The sequence below is a fragment of the Peromyscus maniculatus genome, chromosome 8, assembly GCF_049852395.1.
Source record: "Peromyscus maniculatus bairdii isolate BWxNUB_F1_BW_parent chromosome 8, HU_Pman_BW_mat_3.1, whole genome shotgun sequence".
NCBI classification, from domain to species: Eukaryota; Metazoa; Chordata; class Mammalia; order Rodentia; family Cricetidae; genus Peromyscus; species Peromyscus maniculatus.
Window position 1 is genome coordinate 64,908,351 of NC_134859.1, and position 9,637 is coordinate 64,917,987.

The 9,637-nt window shown below is 51.8% G+C and overlaps 1 long non-coding RNA gene across 3 annotated transcripts; it reads right to left on the bottom strand.

Moving 5' to 3' along the window:
• Window positions 1–542: 542 nt before the first annotated feature.
• Window positions 543–5,362, bottom strand: LOC143266927 (uncharacterized). 3 transcript variants are annotated; one of them, XR_013041774.1, is made up of 3 exons: window positions 3,490–3,765; window positions 2,196–2,692; window positions 543–1,850 (listed from the first exon to the last, which is right to left on the bottom strand). It is a non-coding gene; the product is annotated as an uncharacterized LOC143266927 (long non-coding RNA). The 3 variants fall into 3 exon arrangements; XR_013041775.1 differs by lacking the exons at window positions 2,196–2,692; window positions 3,490–3,765 and adding an exon at window positions 4,742–5,362; XR_013041773.1 differs by having other exon boundaries at window positions 2,196–3,765.
• Between the last annotated feature and the right edge of the window lie 4,275 nt (window positions 5,363–9,637).

The window sequence follows — 9,637 nt, forward strand, 5'->3', positions numbered from 1 at the left end:
TCCAGGTGGGAGTCATTGGAGACCATCTGTCTTCTTTGGAGACCTTAGGGTTTCCACTAGGAGGGGCATTTCTATCTTATCACAAGAAGCTTTTTCCATTAAACATTTAAAATGCCATATTCAGCAGCTCTCTGAAGAGTTTGAGGACCATACTCTGTTAAGTAAATCTGAGCTAAACAAACTTTGCTTGTTTTTAGTTACTTGTTTTAGGCTTAACCTTGAAAATACACACAGGAGGCTAGATAAAGCTTTTTCATGTAATTAATTACATTAATACTTAGCATGAATACAAGTATAGTTCTGAATACATTAAAGAATTTGATAATTTATAAGGTAACTGATCATTAATCATTGCATGTCATAATCATCTTTAACAGTTTACAATATGTTAATAGCTTTTATAAGATTAGGATTTTATAGCTTTACCCCATTAGGTTTAGGCTTAAAAAAATTAAATTTCTGAATTGAAGCTTGAAAGACCCCCAGCTGAGATCTTCCTCCGGGAGAGACCCCAAACCCAAGGAACACACCGAAACCACAGATCAGATGCAAAAGCAAGAGGGTTTATTTAGACCAGGTACCTGGGGCGAAGTCTCTTGGAGGACTTGCGCCCTTTCCTAGGGCAAGGGGGACTTTTTATGGGATCCCAGGGGCAGAGGCGCGGTTACAGAAGCAAGAAGCATAGTTACAGGGTCCCTATTGGTTGTTTCAAAGAAGGCCAGGGTGAACTTGGGGTCGTATGTGTGTGGCTGATTTGGCCTTGCCCAGGCCAGCTGCTTATTCCTCAAGGCCAGGGGGCCAGCCATAAAATATCCTGATTCGACTCAACTGTTTTTTTCCCAAGGCCGCCGACCACAGTTATCTCTCTCAAGGCTGGATGGCTGGCCATAGTTATCTCTGTCAAGGCCGGGTGGCTGGCTACGGCTGTGAACTCCTGTTTTTCTGATTCCTTCAGAATGGCGTTTCTTAGGCTAAGTTATTGGGGGGGGGGAGCATTTCATTGGCCCAAAGCCCCATGTCCTCATAATGGAGCGGGGGTCTTTCATTCCCCCATTTTCTTTTGTACCAAATGGAATCTTTCATTTTAGGATGGAGAATAAGGGGTTAGCTCCATCTCTGACTGTCTGAGCCTCTGATATTGCTTGGTTAGGATCAAAGCCTGGGCAACAGAAACCCTATTCTTGATGAATTGCACCAATCTGTTGAGGATGTATGACCCAAACAATAAAATGAGCAGGAGGATGATTAGGGGGCCCATAATGGTGGAGACAAGGGTCGTAAACCATGGTGACCTTTGGAACCATCTTTTAAACCATCTCTGTTGAGCATGGCTACTTGGAGCTGTCTGAATTGGCCGGTCTCCATAAGGGCTGTGGTCCTGTATCTACCCCAGCAGCTATTCCGCCCATGGTAATTTCTCCCAGTAACAGGGCCAGCGTCAGGGAAACGGGCTCTCTGGTGATGCCCCTCCTAATGTCAGGAGGACTATTAGGGGGATCAAGGGGACCCCCGGGTGAGTCTTATCTTTAGTGGGTTTGGAGAGCGTTGAACTAGATGTCTCGGTGCCCTCAGCTTTGTCGGGTTCCTTGGCAGCCTTTACATGCGACGCGTGGACCCAAGCCGCTATCCCGTCAACCTTGAGTGCGGTGGGAGTAGTTAACAGGATGGTGTATGGTCTTTTTTTACCTCGGCTCTAGGTTCCTGGATTGATGGCGTCGGACCCAGACAGAGTCCCCAATCTTGAATGGGTGAGGCACCACCGGGCGGTTCAGTTGCTCCCGGTAGGCAGGGGTTTCCACACCGTCTTTTGCACCAATTGGAGGGCTTGGAGGTGCGCCTCTAGGGTAGGGCTAGTGGCAAAAGAGGAGATATCAGGGTGAAGGAAATTTATAATTGGTGGGGGAGCCCCATACATGGTCTCAAACGGGGTTAGGCCATGAGGCCCAGGAGTATTCCGGGCTCGGTAAAGGGCTAGGGGGAGTAGGAGCACCCAATCTCTAGTGCCAGTTGCAAGCGTTAATTTGGTTAAAGTCTCCTTAATGGTTTTATTTGTACGTTCTACCTGTCCTGAGCTCTGGGGGCGGTATGTACAATGAAGTTTTCAATCGATCCCCAGTAGCCTGGCCACCTTCTGACTTACTTGGGAGACGAAGGCGGGCCCATTGTCTGACCCCAATATCTGGGGTATTCTATACCTGGGAAAGATGTCATCCAGGAGTTTCTTGGTTACCACGTTAGCGGTCTTTTTCTTGGTAGGCAAGGCCTCTGTCCATCTATGATGTAAGCTTGTCGCTCGGGGCTCCATTTCACCCCCATTTTCTTTGTTAGTTCCTGGTCCTCCGGGCTTCCGCCATCCGGAGGGCCTGGGTCAGCGCGATCAGCTCTGCCTTTTGGGCCGATGTTTCAGGTGGCAGTGGTGAGGTCCAAACTATCTCCGATTCGGTGGTGACGGCTGCTCCGGCCCTCCGTTCTCCTTCTTGGAGGAAGCTGCTCCCATCCGTGAACCAGATAAAATCTGAGTTCAACAGCGGTTGATCTGTTAGGTCAGAGTGGGTGCCATGGGCCTCTGCCAGAATCTGGAGGCAATTGTGCTCCTTGGATGGGTCTGGCAAGGGCAGCAGGGTTGCGGGGTTGAGGGAGACAACTGGTCTGAACACCACTCGATCTGGGGGCTGCTGGACCAGAGCTTCCACTGCATGGGAGGATAACACAGTTAATGGCTGTCCCAAAGTCAGTTTCCCTGCATCCTTGAGCAAAACAGCAATGGCGGCTACCACTCGCAGACAGGGGGGCCATCCTGCAGCTACCGGGCTTCCATGGCCCCAGTCTCTGTACCAGCATTTCTTTTGCAAAGCCTGAGTTCTCGTCCACGAACAGTTCAAAGGGCTAGGACTTGTAGGGGGGGTTCCTTTGGGTCCTGTCTAGATGCCAGCTGAACCTTTTTCTCGGTGGTCCTTCGATACCTCCTGTTACCTGTGGCCCCCTGGACCAAAGCTGTGCGGTCACTGAGAGAGCCTCCGGTATGGGTCAGGACTGAATGTTGAGCCCCGGTGTCCACTAGGAAGGTCACTGGCTGCCCCCCAATCTTGAGAGTTATCTTAGGCTGGGGGGGGGCTCCTGGCCGTGACCTCCCCAATCCTCCAGATTGAGGACCCTTGGCTTAGGTCTCCAAGACCCTTGAGGCTTTTTTTGATTAGTCACGAGCCCAATGTCCTCTCTGTTTACAGTAAGCACACTGGTCTTTGTCAAGCAGTGTCCTTTTTTGATCTCCCGTCCTAACTCCCTCTCTAACCTGTCCCTGAGACATTATAGTGGCCAGGACTTTTTTTTTTTTTTTTCGTTTTCCCTCTCCCTCCGTGTCTCTCTAAGTCTTTTTAAAAACGCTGCCGGCGTCTCTTCCTGGTAACCTGAGCCGAATTGGTAGGGGGTCTAGAGCCCCTCGGAGACCCGCTAAGAGCAACTGGCGATAGAGACGTAGGTGCTCCCTACCTTCGGGGTCGCAGAGTCCCAGTTCGGGCGGGTGAGGGGAAAGGCTGCATTAGGCAATTGGGTGGGTCTTTTATTGTCTCCTGGAACCTCCGAGCCTCCAGGAAGACTGGCTGTCTTTGGCTGGTTTGTCACGCCTTCCTCGTAGGCGACCGGCGCCTCATCCTCCCGCTCCCGCTGTAGAAGCTGTTCGGAGGCCGCGGCGGGGGCTGCCAGTACCTCCGGCGCTGTCGGGGGGGGGCTGTAACACTCGGGGCGGGGTGACTCGGCGTCCACGGGTGACGCCGCCCCTGAGCCACCTTCCCCACACTGGTCCCGCAGCCGTCCCGGAGCCGTCCCGGAGCCGGACACCGCCGCGGTGGAAGTGCGCGCCGCGGCGGAAGCGCGCTCGGCGGCTGATCGCGCGGAAGTGCTCTCGGCGGCCGGTCGCTGGCTGGGGGGCAGTTCCCCGGCCCCGCCTGCGCGCCCCAGCCACATCCCGTGCCCGCCTGCGCCGCCGCAGGCCTTCGCGATCGGATTCCCCTGGTCCGCACCAGTTCTAAGTCGGCTGCTAGGCGCAGGCCGAAGCGAGGCGCCGCGCGGAAAACCGCGGCCCGGCGGGGCGGACTCCTCCGCCCGCGCGGGAGACGCGGACGGCCGGGGAGAGCGGGGAGCGAGGGGAGGCCCCCCCCCAGCGCCGCCCCGGACCCCCGCGACCGCGCCGCGGCCGCGCGGACAGGAGGAGGCGCGGGGCGCACCGGCGCCCGCCACCGCCGCCACCGCCAGAGCGGCAGAACGCGGGGAGAGGAAACGACACGCTGGTGGAGGGGTCGGGAGGAACAGGGAGCGGGAGAGATCCGCCGATCCGGCTTCCTATGACTGTTTCTAGGAGGAGAACGGTTAAACAGAAAACAAAAAACGACAGACAAACATAAATGAGACTAACATACGCTGCGCGGCTTCGGTTCCAAACCGAAAGCAAAACCAGAAAAACCGTGCCCCAGAGGGGACTTCAGAAAAACCGTGCCCCAGAGGGGACTTCAGACCGTGCCCCAGAGGGGACTTCAGAAAAACCGTGCCCCAGAGGGGACTTCAGATTCCCGTGGAACATCTTCCAGGGTCCCAGTGGCGAAGTCCGGGCCCGTCGGCCCCTTCAGATCCACTGACACAGACAGATTATCAGGCGCGCAGACAAACAAACAACATTCAACATTCAGACAAACAGACAACACTCAGACAGGACAGGGATGACATAAACCAAGGCCGGCCGGCTTACCTCCTGATGGTGGGTCGGTGGTCCCAGGGAGGGGTCTCAATCCCCGTACGGGCCACCAAATGAAAGACCCCCAGCTGAGATCTTCCTCCGGGAGAGACCCCAAACCCAAGGAACACACCGAAACCACAGATCAGATGCAAAAGCAAGAGGGTTTATTTAGACCAGGTACCTGGGGCGAAGTCTCTTGGAGGACTTGCGCCCTTTCCTAGGGCAAGGGGGACTTTTTATGGGATCCCAGGGGCAGAGGCGCGGTTACAGAAGCAAGAAGCATAGTTACAGGGTCCCTATTGGTTGTTTCAAAGAAGGCCAGGGTGAACTTGGGGTCGTATGTGTGTGGCTGATTTGGCCTTGCCCAGGCCAGCTGCTTATTCCTCAAGGCCAGGGGGCCAGCCATAAAATATCCTGATTCGACTCAACTGTTTTTCTCCCAAGGCCGCCGACCACAGTTATCTCTCTCAAGGCTGGATGGCTGGCCACAGTTATCTCTCTCTCAAGGCCGGGTGGCTGGCTACGGCTGTGAACTCCTGTTTTTCTGATTCCTTCAGAATGGCGTTTCTTAGGCTAAGTTATTGGGGGGGGGGAGCATTTCATTGGCCCAAAGCCCCATGTCCTCATAATGGAGCGGGGGTCTTTCAAGCTCTTTTAGAATCAAAATAAAACTTTTAGTCATAAATACAGTCCATAGAGAGACTGCCAACTTTACTTTCTCGGTCTTTTCATACTGCACCAATAAACTTACGATCTCGATGTACAGAAAGTTCATATAAACCAACATTCTCAGTTTTGCTATGCACGCATGCACGCACGCATGCACGCACGCATGCGCACGCACGCACACACGCACGTACGCATGCGCGCGCGCGAGCAGATCAAGTGATCATGCTGCACATAAATTATACAATCACGCAGTGCACAGATTATGTAGGATGTAAGGCCTCTTGCTTGGCTACTGAATTGTGCATGTGCGGGTCATGCAGCTAGAGGAGTGGCCAGGGATCCCAACAACCAGAACCAGGTGGGCGGTTGACATCTCACTTCTTGTTCTGGATGGGAGAGTATTTGGGTCCCCATCAAGCCCCTTCCATGTCCCAGATCAGGATCCCACAGAACAGAAACAGACTATAACTTACCAGGAGGCCTCAGCAGATGCTTGGTGCTTTTCTCAGCATGGCAGTTCACTCTGATAGTCCACATAACTGAAGGCACGCCTCAGAGCCTTGGAATGTCTCAAGACAGGTGCCACCAGAGGTGGCCCCTCAGCTCCAAAGTTCTAGAGTGAAGGTCTGGCTTTAGAATCTGAATCTCACTGGGGCCTCCAGAAAATGTTAATCCCACTGTGAGAGAATAAAACCACTACCACAATTTTGAGCCAAATTTGAAGCAAGCTTAAATACTGACCAGGATGTGGACTCTGGCCAGTTCCATCCCAAGGTTCCCTAAAATGGCCACAAGCTACATTGGCCAGATGCTTATAAAGGCAAACCCACAAGGCTATATACTTCCCAACTTTGTTCAATCATAGGCAAGCATACATTCTGACATACTTCCTATGTGCCTCCTATCTATGTGTGATCAAACACATCCAAAGCAGTTGGTGAAGGGGCCTTGGAGTTGGCACAGAACATACCCAGACACCAAATTCTCAGCTCAAAGAAGATTTTATTATTCAGAGAGACAAGGAGTGGGCTGCCTCTGGATCGAGCAGAGACAGCAATGGCTGACTTACATGTGGCCATTTTAAGGGCTCTAGCATGGGAAAGGAGAAAGGGGGTATCCCTCCCCTGGAGAGAGTTGGGGTGGCTGTCTCTGATTGGGTAGGAGGAGAACAAAAGATAAGGAAGCAGGCTTTTCATCAAGCAGTCCTGTGCCATTTTATGAGGTTGTATGCCTTGGTCATGTAGCCTGGTGGGTTTGAGAGACTGTATCAAGACCACCAGTTGGGTCAACCAAACTTGTTCAGGGAAGCGAAAACATGTGGCTTGTCATTGTATATGAACAACAGCCTCCAGCATTTCAGGAAGTTATCTGTCCTTGGGTAAGGGGCTTACATGTTAGAGGCATTTTTATTTTATAGATCTCTTAGGCACAGTCATTAAAGCTTAAAACATAACTTTGGCTCTTACAGACCTAGAGCTGTCCTCATTCTTAGTGTCTCCCTCCATCTCAGATGGGCCCCTCCAGGATCTACTGATTCTCACCTCCATGGGACCATTAGGGAAGAGAGTGACCATACTCCCCAGAGAGCATCCTATAGAGGGACTAGGGGCCAGATCCGTGGCGGGCAGACAGACAAGGTAAAGAGGCGCCAGGGAGGTTAATGGATTCATTAGGTTAACTGCATCGCTAGGATAGGTCACACGCCTTCCCACCATTCCCCAGAAATTCCTCTTCTGGCTTTTGGTTTGTTTTTGCTTTTTGTTTTGCAGGGACAGGGTGTCTGTAGCCCAGGCTGGCCTCACATTCACAGCAATCCTCCTGCCTCAGCCTCCCAGCTGCTCCTCTTCTGGTGTATACTTTTGTGCTTTGTAATCACCGGGCAGGGTCTCATCATGTGAACTCTCACACTGAGGAGAAATGCACTGAGGGGAAATCAAAGGGCAGCAGTGTTTTTGGGGTGAGACTCCAGGACACATAGCGCCTGGAACACCAGTACCCTAGGCCCACCCTTCCTGCTCTGGGCAGCTGCTGAGTCGTGCTGCTCACCTAGGGGAACTGAAACTGATCAGGTGGGAAGCACACACCTCAAGGGGTATGGAGAGGGGACCCAGGACCCCTTGTTGAGGCAGAGCAGGGACAAGGGCTTGGGATGTCCCCGCCTGCCCTTGGATCCCTCCCCAGCTCTCCCTCCTGCAGGGACAGGCCTACAGGGAGGGCCTGATGCTCACAGCTGGTTTCCAGGAACAGTGTGGGTGGAGGGACAGATAACAGCAGCAGGGCCGGTCCTCCCTACCTTCAGGCTCTAATCGGTGGCGGTTAAGCAAATAAGCTAGCCTCGGCAGGGAGGGGCTGTTAGCATTATGGAGCTCCAAAGAGAGTGAGCCAGAAGTTTCTACAGAGCTGTGTGGTTGAAGGGTATGGCTGGAAATTGGCATTTTTTTGAATAATTATCCCCCTAAGGTTACACATTTAGAAAGCATGCTTTACTAGCATGGATGACCACCATAGGCACAGGGTGCCAGGTCCCCTCTTGGGGCCCAGTCCTGGAGAAGGCCAGCTCCTGAGCCTCACAAGCCCTCCAGGAGTCTAGCTGACCGACGAGGAGTCTGTGCTTAGGAAAGAGAAACTCCCCGAAGAAGCTGATGAGTCTTGAGGCTTTCCTGAGTGCCTGTGCATGCCAGGAGAGGAGCATGGTTCACTCAGCCTTAGATTAAGAGGACCATGCTACCTAACCTTTGCTTCCAAAGGTTATTAAAACAATCGGAGTCATTACGGTGAGTGGTTATGTAAGTTGCTACCTGTAAACTTGCTGTGAAGGAAGTGAGTTCAACTCAGCCAGGTGTTGCTGAGGGCTGTGGGAGTATACAGCAGGTGACAACTAGTGTTTGACAAGTCGACCCACCAGGTGTATAACTTCCTGATGGGGAGCCCCATCTGGCAAAGCTGTGAGGTCACTGGCTGTGGAAACTGGTTGTTTTCTGTCTGTAACTTTCTTGGGTACCACTGTTATGCCTCCCTAATAAGAACAACTGTGGGGGGATTTCCACAGCCCTTTGGTAGAGTGTTTTACATGTCTGGGCACACATTTAGCTGTGGATTTCTGTTTAAGCTGTATAATTCTGGTGAGCAGAAATATTACCAGAATATTCTTCTTTACTGACACAGGAAACTAACAGCATTCTCAGTCTCAAAGACAGCTTTTTACACATTTTGCAAAGACCTTAGAACTAGTCCAAGACAGACTAAGCTGCCCCTACAAAATACACACAAAGACTAATTCCCAGGTGTTATTTATTGCTAAATCAAGGCCAGGCTGTTTACCCTGAGATCGACTCCTTGCAGTAGCTCTCTTTCTGCGTGTACCCTGACGGCTCCAGGTTCAGCCAGTTGTTTAATGTCTGGGACCCCTCATCAATTTAGAGCTCTGTGCATGGGTCAATGTGACATTACTGGCCTAAGAGAGGCTATGTGACTTATCTTGTGTTTTGAGAATGGGTAGAGCCCTGAAGATGTAACTTATAATTGTCCGGAGTTTGGCTGTGAGGGAGCAGCCTCGGTGGTGTGGAAAGAGATGGCTGTGTAGAGCTGTGTGGGAGCTGCTGCAGAATATGAATGAGGGGTGTGTGTGTGTGTCTGTGTGTCTGTGTGTCTGTGTGTCTGTGTGTCTGTGTGTCTGTGTGCTGGGTGAGAGATGAAGAAGCATGAGAGAAGTGTGAGGGAGGGAGGGAGTAAAGAGTGAGTGAGTAATGTAAAAGAAGATGTGTGAGTGAGTGTGAGAGAGAGCTGTGTGAAGGAGCTGCGGCTGCAGAGAGGAGCTGAGCCTGGGAACGGTGTAAAGCGCTGTGTGGTGAGAGCGCTGTGTAAATGAGGTGCGGAGCTGTGGCCGTGGAGACAAGGAAGATGACGCTGTATAGAAAAGAGACGCAGGGGAGAAATGTAGGTAAAAGAAAGATGTGTAGCCATGTGAGAAGATGTATGTATGTAAAGATATGTAGCTGTGTGGAGACAGAAAGAGTCGGAGACCATTTTTAAGCTGAAGTAAAAGAGAAAGTTAACACCAGAAAACATGTGTATCTTCTTATTTTACCAGTCAGGTAGATAAAAACTTATTTCTAATGACCCTAGAAAATGTCTAGCCCTCAGATAGATAAGAACTTTTCCTGAGCCCTTGCCACCTTTGTGGATTTTCTTGCGTTATCCTGGAGCAGGCTCCCCATAAGGCCCTGACAAGGTATGAGG